General features: G+C 43.4%; 1 long non-coding RNA gene across 1 annotated transcript; it reads right to left on the minus strand.

Annotated features, from left to right (window-relative positions):
• Positions 1-391: 391 nt before the first annotated feature.
• LOC309648979 lies at positions 392-20,715 on the minus strand. Its single transcript, XR_014256891.1, has 3 exons — positions 10,117-20,715; positions 3,125-9,786; positions 392-2,985 (listed from the first exon to the last, which is right to left on the minus strand). It is a non-coding gene; the product is annotated as an uncharacterized lncRNA (long non-coding RNA).
• Between the last annotated feature and the right edge of the window lie 218 nt (positions 20,716-20,933).

A 20,933-nucleotide genomic window follows, 5' to 3' on the forward strand; every position in this document is an offset into this window, starting at 1 on the left:
AACTAGAGAAAGCCCGTGCAGCAACGAAGACCCAACGCAGCCAAAAAAAAAAAAAAAGGCTCACGGCCACAGAGAACCAAGGGGACAATAATTCTATGAATATTTAGTTAAACATCAAGAATACTCTGGCACCTACAGATAAAAGACTCTCACTTCCACGCCCAGAAAAAGGGTAGACTCTACAATTAGAAAGTAGGATTGCTGAATTCTGGAAAAGGAGTGTAGCATTTAGGAATGACACTGTCTAGGGGAAACAATCAATCAGTCCCTTTTGAGGGAGTAAAGAGGTTGTAGACAAGGAAAGACAAGCATTTTATTTGTGTGGAATAAAAGATGTCTCATCAAAGCTATTAAAAATATTAAGCCAACATCTTCCCATTTTTGAAAATCATAAGCAGGTTATGCGACATGAGAAATGTTTGAAACAGGCAAAGCTACTGGAACGCAGCTTAGTCTCTGTCTTGGGTTATGGTCCCCCAAAAGCAGACCCAAGACAAGCATTTGGGTTCAGGTAGTTTATTTGAGAGTGACCTCAGGAAGCCCAAGGCAGGCTAACAAGTTTTGATGGTTCCAGGGAAAGCTCTATAGGGAGAAAAGAGATGCAGGAGCTTAAGGTTGGAAACATCTCCTGGGTTGAACTCAGATGGGCTGAGGGGATCAATAGAGTTTGTTACAATGTCATTATCAGCACAAGACACTCTACACAAATTAATGTTTACATAGCTTTTCTCCTCTGGTTTGGTCGTGATAAAGCATTCTTTGGTGGTGTTAAAGAGCCAAGGTTAAAAGTTCTCCCTGTGGTATTTTTGAGAATATGGCAGCAGTGCTGGTGGTATAATTTTGAATCCCCTAATAAAAACAGACAGACCAACTAGGTAGCCAGACCTAAAACCCGTGGGAAACATTCTCAGTAAAACTAGTGGGCAATGGGAATTCCCTGGCGGTCCAGTGGTTAGGACTCTGTGCTTCCACTGCCGTGGGCCTGGGTTTAATCCCTGGTCAGGGAACTAAGATCCCACAAGCCACGCAGTGCAACCAAAAAACAAACAAATGAACAAACAAAAAAAACTGGTGGGCAACGTATCCCTCCAAACATCAGAATACTAGCAAAGGGAAGAAACAGGGTGCTTGTCACCCCTGAGAACATGAGCATCCCCCGGATAGCCAGTAGGTATTCACTGGGAAGCACAGAGATCCCGTTTTAGAACAGTAGCTGAAGCTGGGAGCGTTTTGCCCCCTCCAACAGCATGGAAGTGCAAAAGGCATCAGGTAAGATGATTTAAAGGGGATGGAGCATCCTGAAACTGACCAGCCAGGTGTTCCTTCCAGGAGGAGACACTGCTGAAAGAGGAATCAGAATTGAACCGAGAAGGGATAAAAGAGGGGAAGGAAACAGAAGATCCGGATAAAAGTGGAGACACGTTTATAAAGAGCCAGAACGCTGGAAATCAAACTGCCAGATCTTTTAACTGCGTGAAACGAAACAGGGAGCTTTGTGAAGTTAGAAAAGCTACCTTGAACTAAACTTCCTCCTAAAAGTTCAGAAAAATCAATTTCCTCTTTACAGAAATGAGCACAAGAAAAGAACCAAGGTCATACCCCACACAAAGTAAAAAATAAAAAAGAGAGAGAGAGAGAGAGAGAATAGGGAGTAGAATACCATCTCCACAGACAATGAAAAGCATTAAAGAAAGATATGCTTACAAAACAAATAAGAAGCTATAACCTATGATTTCCAAAGATAAAAGCCATAAGAAATTAAGGAAATGGTATAACAACATAAATCAGAAATTTAAAAACTCGGAAATGAGATGACAAATTCAGGAAAAAATTTGGTTTAAAAGAAACAATATTTCAGAAATTAAGACTAAACTAGAAAGAATACATGAGTGAATAAACATGATAGATATTGCACTAGAAGAAATAGGAGATGGGAAAAAAATGGAAAATATTAAAAATCCATAAGAAACGAACATGATACAAAGGATTCAAGAGAAAGTGACAAATGTTGAAGCTAGGTAAAGATGACTTAACATGCAGAGAATAGGAGTCCCTGAAGAAAAAAACAAAAGTAGGGCTTGTAACAAATATTAAAAGCTATAATTCAGGGAAAACTGTCAGAAACAAGAAAGGGTTGAAACTACATATTGAAGGGTCACACCATGTTCTTGAGAATACTGACCCAGAATGACCAACTTTAGGGTATAATTTTAGTAAAATAATGAGACTTAAAAAAAAATAAAATTCCTTTGGGTAAGCGAAAGTAGCATATGATTTGATAGAAAACTGGATTATCACCAACTTTTTGACTGTAACACTTGTGTCACAAGAAAATAGAGTACCATACTGAAGATACTCAAGGAAATAAAATGTGAACCAAGAATCTAGGAAAACTGACTTTCAAGTATAAAGGGTACAAACTCTTACCAATATGCAAAAATTCAGGAAATATTGAGCCCTTCCTGAGGAATCTACCAGAGAACCAACGTGACTAGAGAAACATGAATAAAGAGATGAACACGAGCTCTAAATATTTGGTTGTTTATGGAATTAAGAATAATTGAGGATTAAAAAGGAAAGAGTATAGTATGTAATGGCTATACTTTCTGACAATATCGACATAGTACAGCTCTTTATTAATGGGAGGAATAAGAAAATGAGGAAAGCATATGGAAAAAATTTTTTTAAGTATAATACTTTTATTGTACCTAGGTTTAATAGAAGTCAAATAAGATCTTGTTATATCTGTTCCAATTTTGTCAGCAAGAAAAATAACTTGGTATGATAAAATTCTTTTATTTTATTTTTTAATTGAATTATAGTTAATTTACAATGTTGTGTTAGTTTCAAGTGTACAGCAAAGTGATTCAGTTATACATATATATATGTATATATACATTCTTTTTCAGATTCTTCTCCATTTTAGATTATTACAAGATATTGCGTATAGTTCCCTGTGCTATATAGTAGGTCCTTGTTTTTTACCTTTTTTTTTTTTTTTTTTTTTTTTGGCTGCACCGTGCGGCATGTGGGAACTTAGTTCCCCGACCAGGGATCAAACCCTGGCCTCCTGCAGTGGAAGCGCAGAGTCTTAACCACCAGACCACCAGGGAAGTCCCTTTACCTTTTTTATATATAGTAGTGTGTATATGTTAATCCCAAACTCCTGATTTATCCCTCCCCCCCTTCCCCTTTGGTAACCATAAGATTGTTTTCTATGTCTGTGAGTCTATTTCTGTTTTGTAAATGAGTTCATTTGTATCATTTTTTTAGATTCCACATATAAGTGATATCATATGGTATTTGTCTTTGTCTGACTTACTTCAGTTAATACAATAATCTCTAGGTCCATCCATGTTGCTGCAAATGGCATTATTTCATTCTTTTTTAAGGCTGAGTAATATTCCATTGTATATATATATCTATACCACATCTTCTTTATCCACTCATCTGTTGATGGACACTCAGGTTGCTTCCATGTCTTGGCTATTGTAAATAGTGCTGCTGTGAACATTGGGGTGCATGCATCTTTTCGAATTAGAGTTTTCTCCAAGTATATGCCCAGGAGTGGGATTGCAGGATCATATGGTAGCTCTATTTTTAGTTTTTTATAAGGAACCTCCATACTGTTCTCCATAATGGCTGCACCAATTTGCATTCCCACCAACAGTGTAGGAGGGTTCCTTTTTTGCCACAACCTCTCCAGCATTTATTATTTGAAGACTTTTTAATGATGGCTATTCTGACTGGTGTGAGGTGATACCTCATTGTATCATTAACTATTTTTAATAATGATGTTGATTGAGGTAGTATTAGTGTTTTACACTGAGACTTTTGTGCGTATAATATGGGATAAAGTAAATAAGTGTTGGATATTCTAATTCTGTGATTCTTGTGTACTCTTGAGAAGTATGATTTTGGGTGAGAAAAAGGAATTCAGGTATAAGAAAGAAGAGTTTAAATAAACACTTGATAATTCTCAAATTGAATTGAAAGAATCAGTACACACTCATGAGGCATTTTATCTTTTTTTAATTAATAGAGTTAGTTTTAAAGAACTGCTTTAGGTTCACAGCATAACTGAGTGGAAAGTACAGAGGGTTCCCCTCCACCCACCCCCATCCCCCAAAACCAGCCTCCCCTACCATCAACATCCAGTGTCAGTGTGGTACCTTTATAACAGTCAGTCTACCAACATCGACCAACCTCAACCGAAGTCCACTGTTTACATTAGGGTTCAGTCTTTGTGTTGTACATTCTATGGATTTTGACAAATGCATAGTGGCATGTATCTACCATTATAGTATCATACAGAATATTTTCACTTCCTTAAAAATCCCCTAAGCTCCACCTATTCGTCTCTCCCTCCCTCCCTCCATCCCCTGAACCCCTGGCAACCACGGATCTTTTTTACCATCTCCATGGTTTTGCCTTTTCCAGAATGTATTATAGTCAGAATCATACAGATGTAGCCTTTTCAAATTGGCTTCCCTCACTTAGCAATATGTGTTTAAGTTTCTTTCGTGTCTCTTCGTGGCTTGATAGCTCATTCTTTTTATTTCTTTGTATATTTTGGACAACACTCTTTTATCAGATATGTATTTTACAATATTTTCTCCCAGTCTATGGTTTGTCTTTTCATTTTCTTGACATTTTATTTAAAAAAAAAAAAAAGATAGACAGATAGATAGATAGAATCCACTATGTATAGATAGCAAGGAGACTGGCAGTACTAAAAGACATGTCAAAAGGACATGGAAACCATCTGTAAGAGGCTCCTGGTGACCAAATATGGAACCATTTGCGCTTCAACAAAGATTATAATTGTAATGAATTAAAACCCATCAAATGTATTTAAACCTTTAATTCATAAAGCTACTTAAAACATAGTCACCTTCAGAGGAGAAAGAACAAATTTATTCTCTCGAAAACTGGTAAATGAAGGGAAAGAATCAAACATTTATCCTGCCTTTAATATGTGAACTCTACCACTGGGTAGCCAAACAGTGTATGAGTGGAAGCATCTCTTTTTTTTTTTTTTAATTTATTTAATTTATTTATTTTTGGCTGTGTTAGGTCTTTGTTGCTGCGCGCGGGCTTTCTCTAGTTGCAGCGAGCGGGGGCTACTCTTTGTTGCGGTGCGCAGGCTTCTCACTGAGGTGGCTTCTCTTGTTGCGGAGCACGGGCTCTAGGCATGCAGGCTTCAGTAGTTGTGACTCGCAGGCTCAGTAGTTGTGGCTCGCGGGCCTTAGAGCACAGGCTCAGTAGTTGTGGCGCACGGGTTTAGTTGCTCCACGGCATGTGGGATATTCCCGGACCAGGGCTCGAACCCGTGTCCCCTGCATTGGCAGGTGGATTCTTAACCACTGTGCCACCAGGGAAGCCCAAGCATCTCTTTATAGAAGTACTCAAGTTAATATATGAAAGAGAAATGATAGAATATCACCATTTTAAAGCCCCTGTGAATGAACAGAGCTAGGTATTGTGCAGCAACAACTGTTAAACTCACAAAAGGAGAGGCAAACAGACATTATGTGTCTCCTTATGAAAGAACACACCACCACCTATGGTCTTGCCGAAAGGACTGAACCCGAGTCTGATCCAACCTCTGGATTCAGCTGCAAATTTTACGGGAAAATACAGAGGGACACCTTGAACTCCACCAAGAGTATCAATCAGCAGAACCCAGACAGTGGGAAACTGGGTCAAAAGGCTCAGACTCTTCAACAGATAAATTATAAAGAACAGAAAGGGATGGAGGGGGAAACCTCTAGATTAAAAGAGACTCAAAAGGTAGATTGGATTTTGAAAAATAGCAAGACTACAGCACATGTCTAGGAAGGCACCCGGGTGATACAAGTGTCAAGAAAGACAAGAGACAAGATTCCTATCAGAGTCTGGAGAGGGGTCACTTATGCAGGGAGGAAGGCAGTTGAGATGGAAAGCAGACACATGAGGGCGCAGCTGGGGATGTTGGTGAAGTTCTATTTCTTGCTCTGGGTGGTGGTTGTTATAATAACTCCTTAAGCTATACATTTGTTGGGCTTATTTTTTCTGTCTGTTTTATTTTACAATGAAAATACTTCTTTAAAAAATTCTGCCCATCCCTAGTTTCATCCTCATTCTCCACATGCCCAGAGGCAATGGTTGTGGCTGTGACTGATTTCCCAATATGATGCCTTAGGGCTCTGGCTCCAGAGTAAGGATGCTGAGTGTCTAATTAGAAGGACCCAACGACCCACCACAATAAATGCTCCAGATGGTCAGAGACTGTGCCTGCCATGTTCACTGCTGTATTCCCAGCTGCACCTGGCATGTAGTAGGTGCTCAATAAATATTCCTTGAATGAATGTATGACGGAAGCTGCACTCAGTGGTTTTACTTTGTCAGGGAGAAATGTACAGTGTAATTGGTCATATAAAAGATACTGCGACCCCACCACGAAAAGGCCCGTCTCCTCCCTGTTTCTGAGTCGGTCCTATCCACATCTCTGAGGTCATTTTCTGGCCCACATTTGGACACCACCCGTCCCACCAACAGGGAGATCCTCCTTGGTGAACCACAATTATGAAGGATGCCTTGCTGCTTCTAGAGGACTGGCCAGGCCGGGGGTGGGGCTGGATCATCCTTTCACCTTCATTTTGAACCAGAGTTTGGTGATGCTTCAGAGAAGCAATGCCTTGGTCCGGTCCCCACTTCCCCCTACCTGGAGAAGCATTTGCCATGGTGACTGCCATGGGAGAAGGAGGGATATCTGTGGGCTCTAGGGTTCAAGAGGATTCCTTCTGAAAACATCAGGGAAAGACAGCATGGGCTGACACTGGTGTGTGCAGGCCCTCTGCCGCTCTGCTTCCCATCCCTGCCCTTGAGGGTCCCCAAGAACACGGGGATTCCAGGTGTACCCACATACAAACATGAGGTACAACCTTTATCCTTGGAGACCCAAATTCAGGGCATGTTTGGAAGGTAGCATCATTTAAAGTGACTTAGATGAAATTAGGTTTACACAAAATTGCTGAGAATTATTTGCTTCCCTTAGCCCCCTTTATCCTGGTTTATACCCATTTAACAGCTGGGACAGCAGAGGCCAGAGAGTTACTGGATTATTCCAGTTGGAGAGGAGTAAGGGCTCTTGAGGGTGATGCCTCTGTTTTCCATAGATGGTCCCACTCATGACCGGTGCCTCCCAAACTTGACTTTGGAAAGGATGAGCAGGTGGTTCATGGGACTGGAGCCAGTTTCCTCTCATCTGGTATTTGTTTGCAGTTCTCTTCCCAGAGCACGGATGCTACCTGCCCCTCCACACGCACCTCCACCCCGCTTCCCAAGAAATAAGTTCTAGAAATCTCGGGGATTCCAATTCCCTACAGGCAGATCTCTGGGCCACCTATTCCAGCGAGTCACTTGCTGTGACTCATCCCAGTACAGGGAGCTGATAATTCCTTCCACGTCATCTTCCTAGCAAGTGTCAGGCACAGAGTGAGCAAGCCATGCCCGGACCTCCCCTCACAGAGCTTATCGCCTGCCCAGTGGACATTCAAACGCCCGTGCCTTGCAATTTCCAGAGGTGGATAGAGGTTCCCTTGTTTAATAAAAAGCAGAAGAAAAAAATGGATTAAATCATAGTTCTCTCAGGTAACCCTCTTCTCCACCAGTTAAGTACAGTAAACCTATTTTAAGAGCATCGCTCAGGAAGCATAAACTTTATTTCACTGCATCATATAATCCCCTGTAATAGAAAACCAGTGATGAGGATGCCAGCAGCAGGTGCAAAAGGCAGTTTTACATCAATAGAAAATTCAATTCTAATTAATCTCTTCACAGCCAACATAATTGAGTTTTCATGGGGACCACCGGGCTCAGCCCCACCCCCACTCCACTGTTCCCTTTGACGGGGGACTGTCTTGCCCACTGCTGTGCTGGAATTTGTCTGGAAACAAAGGGAAAAACAGTGCTGATAGCATCTCGGGCAATGTGGGTTTGCAGTGGAATCTCTTTATTTCCATCACCGAGTTATTACTGACATCCAAGCCCCCGAGCGCAGTCTCAAAGGTCTTCCCTGGGTATGTAAATAGCATCCTACTTTGTTATTTATTTCTTAGCTCTCCTCTTCCTTCCCCTGCCCCCAAGTTGTTTTCTGTCTTTTTTTTTTTTTTTTCTGAAGACATCACAAGGGTCACATCTCTCTCTTCTATCACAGCGGTCTTCACTTTTGCAGCATAAGAAGGAATTATGAGCCGGGTGAGTGCCGGTGTCTTACGCACGGGTGTGTGTCTTGTCGGCCTCCCCATCCTCCCGGGTTGAGGCCATAATTCATGCATGGGCGACAGCCAGTTTAAAAGCAATCACTGTGAAGCCACAAGAAAATGCACAGGATTCATAAACTCCCAATATTGCCTCATCTGATCTATTTCCTTCATTGCTTTCTTCTCCCTATGTTAAACTGTGATCAGCCTTAGCATGGAGCAAAGTTGCATCAGCCTAATGTTTCAGACCAGCTATGTTAATTAAAATGCTCCCTCTATGCCGATTTCCAATAGGCTCTCCTCCCAGCAAATGTGAGCGCACAAAAAAAGCCCAAATCAGACTTGTATTGGTTCTTCACGCCCACTGTGAGCAACAGGTCAAGCAGAGACGGGGTGGGGGCACTGCCCAGGAGCCAAGGTCTGGCACAGAAAGAGGGTGCTGCAACTTGAGAGTCCTCCTCGAAGCAGGGTTCATGGTCCCTGTAATCATAACAAGCAGCTTGACAGGGTGAGTTGTCTCCCACCTTATTTGGAGTCTGGGGTCTGCTTTGGATGCCTCTGAAAACTGCGTCTTCTATTGCCAAAGATAGATCTAGGTTTCTGCCTTGCCCACGTGAGGCGTTGGCACTGCCAGATGAGGCTGTGAGCATCGTCAGGTGTGGGCGGAGCAGTCCTGCCCATCCAGCAGCGCATCACCTGCATCACCACCACATACCCGTTTGCCGACTACCAAAGCAGAGTCCCCAGCCAGGAATTCAGGGCTGGGCTTAAGCAGAAAATCGGAGTCCGTCTCCTGTTCACCATCATCCTTGGACCTTGGTGTCCCAGAAGCCACGGACACTAGCAATGCTTTCACGTTCATGCCAGTAAAGACGACTAGGGGCAGCAGAAAGCCCAGAGAACCAGAGTAAGGCTTGGGAATGGGGTCCGGATAGACTCCTCACCACTAGGGGTCGGGCTCCTTGGTGGAGTCTGGGGTCAAAGGATCAAAGGTTTCTCCTCCCAGACTCCTCCTGTGCTGGTTTCCCTTGAGGACTTTGAGGGGTTCCTGTTTCCCTGGTCAAACACCCGTTTTTAAACACATTGATGGATGAATGGATAAAGAAGATGTGGTACATGTATACAAAGGAATATTACTCAGCCATGAAAAAGAATGAAATAGTGCCATTTGCGGCAGCATGGATGGATCTGGAGATTGTCATACCGAATGAAGTACGTCAGACAGAGAAAGACAAGTATCATATGATATCACTTATATGTGGGATCTAAAAAAATGGTACAAATAAACTTAACTACAAAACAGAAATAGAGGCACAGATGTAGAAAACAAACTCTGGGTTATTAAGGGGGAAAGCAGGGTTGGGGTTGGGATAAATTGGGAGATCGGGATTGACATATACACACTACTATATATAAAATAAATAACTAATAAGCACCTACTGTACAGCACAGAGAACTCTACCCAATACTCTGCAATGACCTATATGGAAAAAGAGTCTAAAAAAAGAGTGGATATATGTTTTTTAAAAAAGTTCTGGGGCTTCCCTGGTGGCGCAGTGGTTGAGCGTCTGCCTGCCAATGCAGGGGACGCGGGTTCGAGCCCTGGTCTGGGAGGATCCCACATGCCGCGGAGCGGCTGGGCCCGTGAGCCACAACTGCTGAGCCTGCGCGTCTGGAGCCTGTGCTCCGCAACAAGAGAGGCTGCGATAGTGAGAGGCCTGCGCACCGTGATGAGGAGTGGCCCCCACTCGCCACAACTGGAGAAAGCCCTCGCACAGAAACGAGGACCCAACACAGCCATAAATAAATAAATAAATAAATTTTAAAAAAGAAAAAAAAAAAAAAAAAAAAAAAAAAAAAAGTTCTGTACTAATTATTTTTTAAAAGTTACAATAAACAGCATTGTGAGACAGCCATAAAAAAATTAAAAAAAAACCCACACACCCCACTTCCCCAACTCCTCACGGGGACAGCCTCCATCCACCTGCTCCCCTCTCTGTCCCCCAAGGGCCATCCCTCCTCCCTTGCCTGCTTGCTGCCTGCCTGTTCCTTGTTGCCCCTGCTGTTGTGGGTGCTGAGCTGGCTTCTCCTCTCTAGTCTCAAGATCTGGGCTCATCCTCTGGCCACCTCTTGCTCTTCTGCTGCTCTGATAGCTGGATAGGGAGGGTCAGAAAGCGGTCTGAATGCCGCCCTGGAGACGCTGTGGGGAGTGGGGAGATATTGGCAGCACAGTGAGTCACCGTCTCCCAGGCCTGCTTCCCATTCTCATGCCACACCCTTGAGGTCCAGCCATCCCCACTAACCTACAGATGCTCACTGAGGTCCCAGACTTTTATGGGGCTGAACTAACCAAGGTCAGAAAATGGAGGATGGGGGTGGGGAAGCCTTGACCATTTTCTGATGTTTCAGATGTTACACTGAAGTCTGGGGCCATAGCCCTTTGAGGCCTGAAATCTTGAGTTTTTATGGATTGCTATTTATGTGACATTCAATGACTAATAACAAAAATAAAAGGAAATCCCACAAGACCCCATCCCCACTTGGAAGTATAACTGAGGGTGTAGACATTCTTCTGGAGGGTGAGACAGGGAAGGCACAGAGGCTGCCCTTGGGAGGATCGTTAGCTTTGTCCTGCCACACTTGAACTTCTTTGGGAGAAAGCACAAACGTCCCCATGCTACACAGGGCCCCAAAGTTTTAAGACTTAAACCTAATCTCAACCTGGTGTTGCTCATCACAGGGGACACCAGCAGACACTCCCACACAGGTCCTGTCCTCACCACCTCCCCTTTGATGATTTGTAAGGACCTAACTGGTCACCCTTTCTGGGTCTCACATCCCTCTGGTCCACCCTCCACCACAGTCTGAGTCGTGCTTCTAAAATACAACCTGACCACACCAGTCTGATGTCTACCACTTGTCAAGTCAAATCCACAATCCCCACCCTGGGAATTTAAAACCAACTTCTCCTTTCTTTACACCATTCTCTAGACGCATCACTGCTTTCTTCCTGCCTACTCCCGTTCACGCTGTTCTGCTGGAATGCCTCCCCTGCCACCCACTGCCACGCCTCAGTACGCACTTGTGCCTGCTGCCGCCTCTTATCCAATATTGTTCTGAGAGTCTTAGCCTGTGCAATAAGTCAAGAAAAAAATATAGATATGTATAATGATGCAAAAAATAGAAAAGAAGGTAATTACTTGAAGATTATATGCATTTCAAAAAAAACAAATGGAAAACTGTTAGAACATTGATATCAAAAAAAGAACTGAGATGAACAGTTTCCCGATATACAAATTGTAACTCGCTAAATATAATGAAAAAAATCCCATTTACCATAGCAACAAAATATATAAAATATCCAGGGATGAACCAAAAGAAATATGCAATAACTGTACCAAAAAAAATCTATAAAACTGTACTGTGAAATATAAAATAAGAGCTTAATAAATGAAGAGCCATGTTGTGGCATAGGAAGACTTGGTAATAAAGGTATTTCAATTCTCCCTAAATTAATCTATAAATGTAACTCCAATAAAAAATCCCAGCAGGATTTAGGGAGAAGAACATAATAAAATTCAATTGGAAGATTTCCAAATGACCAAGATGAACTAAGAACTGCTCTTTAAAGAGGAACAATGAAAGAAGATTTGGTTTACTGGCTATTGAACCAGAATATAAAGGGATGCTTCTTAAAAATAGAAATAGACAAAACAACAGAAGAGGAAACAGGATTCCCCAAATGGATCCTTGCATATGTAGACATCTGATATTACTAAGAATAAAAATGGATACTTACTGAGTAAGTAATCCATGTGCCAGGCCCTGTTCTAAGCACTTTACGTGTATTAATTCATTTAATCCTGACAACAGCTCTGGGAGGTTGGTTACTATTACTAACCCAAGTTACAGATGAGGAAACTAAAGCACAAAGCAGTTGAATAACTTGCCCAAGGGCATACACCATTATGATAAGAGTGACAGATAAAGTTGGTTAAGAAGGATAGTCTATGGGACTATCAATGGGATAAAAGGAAGAAAATGGAATTAGATTTCCTACCTCAGATCGTGTACAAAATTGAATCCCAGATATGGGAAAGATTTCAAGGTAAGAAGAATCAAGGGTACTAGATGCTCATCACTGTTCACAATCTCCAAAAGGTGGAAACAACCCAAACGTCCACCAACTGATGAATGGATAAACAAACTGTGGCTAGTCCATGCCATGGAATATTATTCATCCATGAAAAGGAATGAAAGGCTAATACATGCCACAATGTAGATGAACCTTGAAAACATTATGCTGAGTGAAAGAAACCAGACACAAAAGGCCACATATTGAAAGACTGCATTTATATGAAACATCCAGAATAGGTAAATCTATAGAAAGAGAAAGCAGTGGTTTCCAGGGTCTGAGAGTAAGAAGGAGGAGATTTGGGAGTGACCACTCAATGAATATGGGTTTTCCTTTTAGGGTGATGAAAATGTCTTGGAACTGGATAGAGATGACGGTTTCCCAGCATTGTGAATATACTAAATGCCACTGAATTGTACATTTTAAAATGGTTAATGGTTAATTTTATCTCATGTGAATTTTACCTAGAAAAAAAAAAGTACTGGAAGACACTGTGGAAAGAGTGACTTTAACACCTTGGGGTAGAGCGTTACTATACTGGCCTCCACTGAAGCACATCTTCCTGTGTCTGTGCCCCTTAGCAATGTGACCTTGGTGTTCTTTCCATCAGGAAGTGGAATCTGTCCCCCCATCTCTTGAAGCTAGGCTGGCCTCGTAACTTGCTTTGGCCAATATAATGCGGAGAAGTGACCCTGGGCCAGGTCTGGATCCTCTGATGTAAGAGATGTTACAGCTTCTACTTTACCCTCTCATAGTCCTAAGACCGCCGTGCCATGAAGGAGGCCAGGCTAGCTTCTTGGAGCAGGAGAGGGCATGTGTTGGAGAACTGAGGCACCCCAGCCTATAGCCAGAAACAACTGCAGCTTTAGTCACGTGAGTGATCCCTGGAGAGACCAGCAGAAAAACCACCCAAATGCCATCCAGAGAATCATAAAAAATAATAGATGGATAATGTTTTAAGCCACTATGCTTTGGAGTGGAGTGTTGAGCACTGATACCTGAGTAGATAACTGATACATTTGGGCTAAGGAAGGCTTTTTTTAATGCAGTGGTAAAGAAAAATAGATAGTGATGAAATAAAAAAATCACATTTTAAGGCAAGACAAGAAAAATATGAACATAAAACTTTTCCTCTGCCCTTTGGCCTCCTCCCTCCCCTCTAGTGTGCCTTGTGCACATGCATTATGTATTAACCAGATCTCCCTGATGGCAGAAATACCTGCTCAACCATAAAGATCAATTTTTCTTCTTCTGGCACCAGCCATGTAACTCCTTAGAAGATAACATTCCCTTCTCAATCCTGTAAGGGGTCACGATGACCCACCACTCACCTTGTATGTGCAGACATCTCTGGTGAACTTTATGTACAATGCCAATATATCATTTCTCTTAAACATAGAGATTGGCGCAGAACAGACTAGTCAGATGACCTGGGGAGATACTGGGCCACACCTAATGGAAGTTCTTAGCTTAAATATTTACTTATGACCTTATTAATGCTACTAGCTATATTACTTGTATTCTGCCTATTTTACAAGATATTTGGTCATGCTTCTTGCATTGCCAAATAGTGTGACTGAGCCTCAGATAAAATTAATGATAATTAGGTGACTTGAAATGATTGGTCAACAATATAGTTCTAGGGAGTTCCCTGGTGGCCTAGTGGTTAGGATTCCAGGCTTTCACTGCTGTGGCCCGGGTTCAATCCCTGGTTGGGGAACTGAGATCCTGCAAGCCATGTGGGGTGGTCAAAAAACAAAACAAAACAAGACAAACAAACAAACAAAAAATAGATATATTTCTATAAGATCAGTGATTGTAATAGTGTTACTCTAGATATGGGAAGAAGCAACAAGAGGGAACCATTTCCTGGACCATAACAGACTAGTAAGACAGGTGGTCCAGAGGCCTTTGGTTACTGTTAACAGGGCCTAGTCCAATAATAGCACACTGAGTGTCCTATCAACAAAATCCTCACCTGACCTGGGAATAAGCATTCCTAGCACCATGGGACAAATTGGTCATAAAATACCTTCCAAACCTTGGTTGAAGTAAAGACCAAAAAGGAAGAGATTGTAAAATAAAGAATGTCACCCACCATTCAGTTCTACAAGAATCAAGTCATTAGCTACTGCAGTCACTGACGTACAATACACCCTGAAAGGAATTTAGGGTGAAGATCAGGATGAGACACTTTGTGCCCCCAGAAAACTGACAGAACTGGCCCTCAGATAGGGCCAGATATTTTCAGGAGAAGATTGTGTGAACCTAGTTTCTTGCATCTTCCCATACTTAGAAAAGCACTAAAACCACTAACTGAGATGTCTGTTCCTTGTGGCTAGTGGCAACCTTCTACCAAGATGTGTGCTTGATTGCACACACCCCTTTGCCAAAATCACATATATCCTGGCCTCCCCCTTTTCCTCTTCGGAACAGTTCTCAGAGCTCTCTGAGAGACTGTCTCCCGGGTTATAATCCTTAGGTTGGCTTGAATAAAATTTTTCATTTCTTTCTTAGTTTGACTATTGATTAATTTTTTGCGGATAATAGAAACAGGACAAATTTGACTAGGTAAAAAAATGTAAAACTTCCACACAGCAAAACACAAACAAATAAAACACCACTAACAACTGGTGCTTATCCTGGGGGTATATCAAAACTGGGAGCTTTCTCAGTACGCATATATCAGTCACATGTCAAGGAAACATTTCAGACTCCCCAGGGTTTAGAGTGAATACATGTGGCACTAGTTCATGGTTAGAGCAAGAATCCTGTAGACAGGCAACGGCTTGAATCCCACTTGCCGGCTGTGGGCCCTTGGGCAAGATGTCTCTCTGCCTATAAAACTGGTACAATAGTAGTATGTGTCTCATAGGGTTATTGTTATATGGATTACAACAAGTTAATACATGTGAATCCATTAGAGCAGTGCCTGTCATACAGTAAGTACTTAATAAATGTAGTCAGCATGTGAATACTGAAAATTTTCCAAATGATTCCCATACACCACCCACCAAACCAGAAAACAAAATTTGACTGGAGTGTGTATGTGGACAGAGATTTGTAATACATTACGATGAGCAAAAGGTATCCTCAAGGTACAGACAGCTCTGAATAATCAATAAGAGAAACATGTAAAAACAAATGCAATCAGTTCCAAAAGAAATGTAAATACACAACAAACATTAAAAGACATTCAACGTTTGGACTTCCCTGGTGGCGCAGTGGTTAAGAGTCCTCCTGCCAGTGCAGGGGGCACGAGTTCGATCCCTGGTCTGGGAAGATCCCACATGTTACGGAGCAACTAAGCCCGTGCGCCACAACTACTGAGCCTGCATTCTAGAGCCTGTGTGCTGCAACTACTGAAGCCCACGTGCCTGGAGCCCGTGCTCCGCAACAAGAGAAGCCACCGCAACCAGAAGCCGGCACACCACAACAAAGAGTAGCCCCCGCTCGCCGCAACTAGAGAAAGCCCGCGCGCAGCAAAAAAGACTCAACGCAGCCCAAAAATAAAAATAAAAAAAGACGTTCAATTTTAACGGTCATCAGAAATATACATTAATGCAATTTGTTTCTGGTCTTTCATATTTGCAAAGAGTAAAAAAGGATAATTACCAATGTTGATGAGCATGGGGAGAAACAGGAACGTTCATACGCTGTTAAGCAGATTTTGAATTGTTACCATCTTTCTGAGAGTAACATAGCAGGAATGCATACACAATTGTAATGTGATCCACTTCTTGGAATTTATCATAAGGAACTCATCAAACAGGTTAAGAACAATATATGAATAAGGATGTTCATAATAGTCTCCATGTTAAAACAACTCTGATGCCATTGAATGGAGATTCATAAAATAAAAGGACAAAGCCGGTTTCAGAGCAAAGTGAATATGGTAGAACCCACTTTTGTAGATACGTATGCAGAGGGTGTCACTAAACACTGTCCCTGCTGTTGGGGAGGGCGTTGGTGGCGGGTGTAATATTAGGAAGCCCAACGGGGGCTGGATATCCTAGGGAATTCACGTCAGCCTCATCATACCCAAAGCTGACGATTTCATCTCCATCTGTCTGATTACTGAATTTTATTTTTCAGGTGGTTCGAAACTTGTTATTGCTCACCTCAAATGCCAACAAACCCCTCGTTCTTCCTTATCTTCCCTCATTCTTTCACAATAGGTCTGATTGGATGAACCATTAAGCCCATCATTTAGCAACCAAAACTTGGTTGCCCTTTCTTTCCTCAAGGGCAGGAAGAACTTAATATGCAACCCTTCCCGGAGGAGAGATGAAATATTTGCATTCTGTCTCTCTAATGCAACAAAACGAATAAAAAGATCAAAGAGCTTCGATTCTTTAATAAAGCAGGCTGAGCATGCAGAGTCTGCTACCACATATATGTAAAATTTACTATAAATAACCGAGAAAAAAGACTGGACGGATGGGTATCCAAGTGGAGGAGGGGCAGGAGAGTTGAACAATCTAATTGGATAAATGAAATCAAGGGTGTTTCCTGTTTTCTTGAATTTTATGATTTTTTTGTAATTTTCATATATTTCTCTTGAAACAGAAAAGCAATCTTCTATACTGTTAGACTTTCGTGTACCTTTCAGAGGTGTCTCCTCAACTCAAAATCATCTCTAATCCTCGCCCCTTATTTTGACAGTGTTGGTGGGTGTCTAGCTGTCTTGTACAATGTGCTTAAATGCTCCCAATCCCCAAACCTGCCTCCATGCAAGCCTGAGGGGCTGAACCAGGGGTGGGTAGTGTGGACAGGGAATGTTGCCTGCCATTCCAATAAACAAAGAATATTGCCCGCCATTCCAGTAAACAACGTTGCCTGTCATTCCAGTTCTACAAGGGTCAAGCCATCAGCCACTACAACTGCCGCTCCCCCCCACCATAGGGCACCCTGAGGGGATCCAGGATGAAGAAAAACAGGATCCTGGCCCTAGATGGTTAAGATGTATATCTAAGCAATAATTTCAGTGAGCCCTTGCATTTTCCGATACTTAGAAAAGCACTAAGATCATTAACTTGAGTTGTCTGTTTTTTGTGCTTTCCAGTAATCTTTTGATGTTCGATTACTTTTTTTTCCAGCAAAAGAAACTCCTTTATATCCTGGCTCCTCCCTTACCCCTTGGGAGCAGTTCCTCAGAGCTCTCTGAGAGGCTGTCTCCTGGGCTATAGTCCTTAGTAAAGTCCCCAAATAAAACATAACTCACAATATTTAGGTTGTGCATGTTTCTTCAGTCGACAGCAGTTACCAAGCTGGGCCAGTCAAGATCCTCTGACCAGGAATTTGAAATCAGGTTGAGAAAGTCAGTCCTTTGTGTGGCTAAACCAGTAACCTACACAGCCAGGAAAGCTGGGCGGCCTTGTTTTTAACCAGTCCAGGCTCTGAGTGGTGAACCTTCCTGAGGTTTCTGTTTGCAGGTTCTACAGCCTCTAAAAACCCATATTTTTGTCTAAGCCTATTCTAGTTGGATGGTATAATCAGAAGAGTATTAAGCAATATCAACCTTGGTACCAGAAGTGGAGTTACAAGTAGACAGTCCTTGAAAGACAGTGAGCTGACTGAGGCAGGATGAGAGTGGGGATGACCACAGTGGGGAGTCCCATCCAACACCGAGAAGCCTCCCAACTGGTGTAAATATTGGAGAAGCAATTATGATGCTTGTTTGCTCCTGGGCCTAGGATTAGGGGCTAACAGAGAACAAGGCTATAGGGGATCCCTACACTTAGACGGCTTAGGTTTTCATGAGATATATTTCCAGGAAAAGGAAAGCCTGGCTGGGCTTCCCTGGTGGCGCAGTGGTTGAGAGTCTGCCTGCCAATGCGGGGGACACGGGTTCGAGCCCTTGTCTGGGAAGATCCCACATGCCGCGGAGCAACTGGGCCCGTGAGCCACAACTACTGAGCCTGCGCGTCTGGAGCCTGTGCTCCGCAGCAAGAGAGGCCATGATAGTGAGAGGCCCACGCACCGCAATGAAGAGTGGCTCCCGCTTGCCACAACTAGAGAAAGCCCTCGCACAGAAACAAAGACCAAACATAGCCATAAATAAATAAATAAATTTATAATAAAAAAAAAAAAGGAAAGCCTGGCCAACAGGGGCTTGGGATTTTCCGTCTCTTGGGAAATCCACAATTCTTAGCTTGGGCTCTAGCTGGGGGTGAGCCATCGAGGCGGTCACCCCCTGGGGGGAATCTTCCCCAGGGCTCCTCTCTGGAGGGTCCCCACAGGACACTGGATCTGGAGATCCCTCCTGGGATGGGTGCTGGCCGGGGAAGCAAGCCACCAAAGCACTGTGGAAGGCAAGAAACCTCTGGTCCCATCACTCCCAGATCCTTTCTGGGCAGGAAGAAATGGTATCTGCTTTGGACTGGCAACTGAGTGGGGTGTATCTCTGTTCAAGAATGTTCTTAATGTATCCCAATCTTATAAATGAAACTCACCACTGTCCATAGGATGAGTTTTTACTCAGCCTAGGGTGGCACCAGGCACCGATGGAGTAGTAGAGTGACCTGCTCCTTATAAAAAGAAAGTGAGCTCTGAGAAGAGGAGCCACACAGCTGCCTGGGTGGGGCGGGGAACAGGGACATGTGGGTTTTAGGCACCTTTCCATTGGGAGGAAGTCCTCTGATCTAGGATGGGGACAGATGGACAGGCAGGAGGGACGGTTCTGTTAGCTTTACATTCCTAGTTCCAGGCCTTTCAACACTGGCTGCCCTCCTGGCCGTGGGCTCCATGGGTAACTACGGCATCCTTCAAAATATGTGCCCCCTTATGCTCAAGCTAGCTTCAGCTGTGTTTTGTTACTTGCAACTTACAGTCTTGAATTTTTAAAATGAATATATTTTGTACTAAAAAGGTCATAACTGAACATGCTAAAAAATTCAAGTAGGTCAAAGGGTAGTCAATTAAAAAAAAGTAGTTCTCCCTTCCACTCCAGACCCCTGTCCTTTTGTCTGGAACCAACCACCATTAACGGTTTATATAAAGGGTTTCAATAAACCCTTTCAGGAACTGTCCATGTGTATAGAAGCACTTGTATGTAGTTTTTTTTGAACAAATAAAAGCTTATTATACACACTGTTCTGCACTTTGATTTTTGTTCTTTTTTTTTTTTCTTTTTTTACTTAATGATATCTTGGAGATCATTTCATATACCAATTGTTTTTTTATTTAAAATTTTTTTTACCAATTCATTTTTAACTTAAAAATCACATAAATAAAAAAGTGGTACTGTGATAGTTGACTGTTTATGGACACATTAAATTAGCTTCCTTCTTTATACCATGTACCAAAATAAGTCCCAAGTAGTGGATTGAAGATTTAATTATAACAACTGAAGCTCTCAAAAATAATGGAAGGAAACGTGGGTGAGTGATCTTCACATGGCAGATATTGAGTGTGAGAAGGTCCTTCCAGGCCTGACATGGAAACTACAAAATCCAAGGCCCACAGGCTCAAGTGTGCATGTGGGTTTTCTCCAGACTCTACTTTTTCTCCTATAAGAAAAGAGTGTCTTAGGTAGGGCTTCCTAAAAGCAGACCCCAAGATGAGCATCCATGTGGTTTGTTAAGGAGCTGGCCTTTCATACTCCTGCCCCTGTCAGTCATCGACTAAGGGCTGCCCAAGGGACATGCACCTGTGGGCAGAGCAGCTCCTGTAACCCAGGGAGATCCCGAGAAGTTGCAGGTGCAGCTCATAGAATCGGGGCACAGATGCCCAGGTGTGGGGATCTGAGGGGCTCTGGGAGGAGCATCAGTTGTGTCTACCACACAGGGAGTCTTTCACAGAGGCGGGAGCTAGGGGAGGCCTGTGGGGGTCAGATCAATGCCACGGTCAGCTGGAGGTCGAGACGTGAAGTTACAACTCTGAGCTTGCAGTGAAAATTCCAAGAGGATGGGGGCCCCAGGCCCTCATACCCACAGCCAGCTGGCCCCAGAGCCCAGGCATCTTTGGGGCAGGGGGATTATGCTGAGGGCTCTCAGAACGGACCCCTGTAAGGAAGTGAGGAGTGTGGGAGTGGGCAGAGAGGGAAGCCGACCACAGTGGGGTTACAGCCAAGGCCTCGGCCAGTCCCATGAGAGCTCTGGAGCTGGGACAGCCCTTCAGTACCCAGTGAAATTCCCAGCAGCCGAGGGGTGGCGGCATCAGCCCTGGAGAGGAGGTCTGGGTGGCACGTCACAGTGTCCCCTCCATGTGGGGATGGGAAAGTCTCTCCTGGAGGCATCCATCTGCTGTGACTCTCCAAGGAGAGGGGCCGAGGGCAAGCCCAGGGAGCCGCAGATCCAAGGCCATTGGGACGGGCTCACCCTCAAGGTGGTCCCCTCTGTGGAACCCTGGGGGGGCGGGGGGGGCTACCCGTGGGCTCCGTGGAGCTTGGGTTCCCTGGCAGAGCTGCCATTGGGAGAGATCTCAGGGGAGATGTTCTCAGAAACCCGGCGAGGGGGAACACTAAGGGTCAAGGGTGAAACCCTGGCGTGAGGATGCTCCAGCCTGGGGTCTGTCTCCCCCAAGCTTTGCTGTAGGGTTAGGGTAGTAGT

The sequence above is a fragment of the Balaenoptera physalus genome (genome assembly GCF_965194825.1).
Source record: "Balaenoptera physalus genome assembly, chromosome: 19".
In the NCBI taxonomy this organism is placed as follows: domain Eukaryota; kingdom Metazoa; phylum Chordata; class Mammalia; order Artiodactyla; family Balaenopteridae; genus Balaenoptera; species Balaenoptera physalus.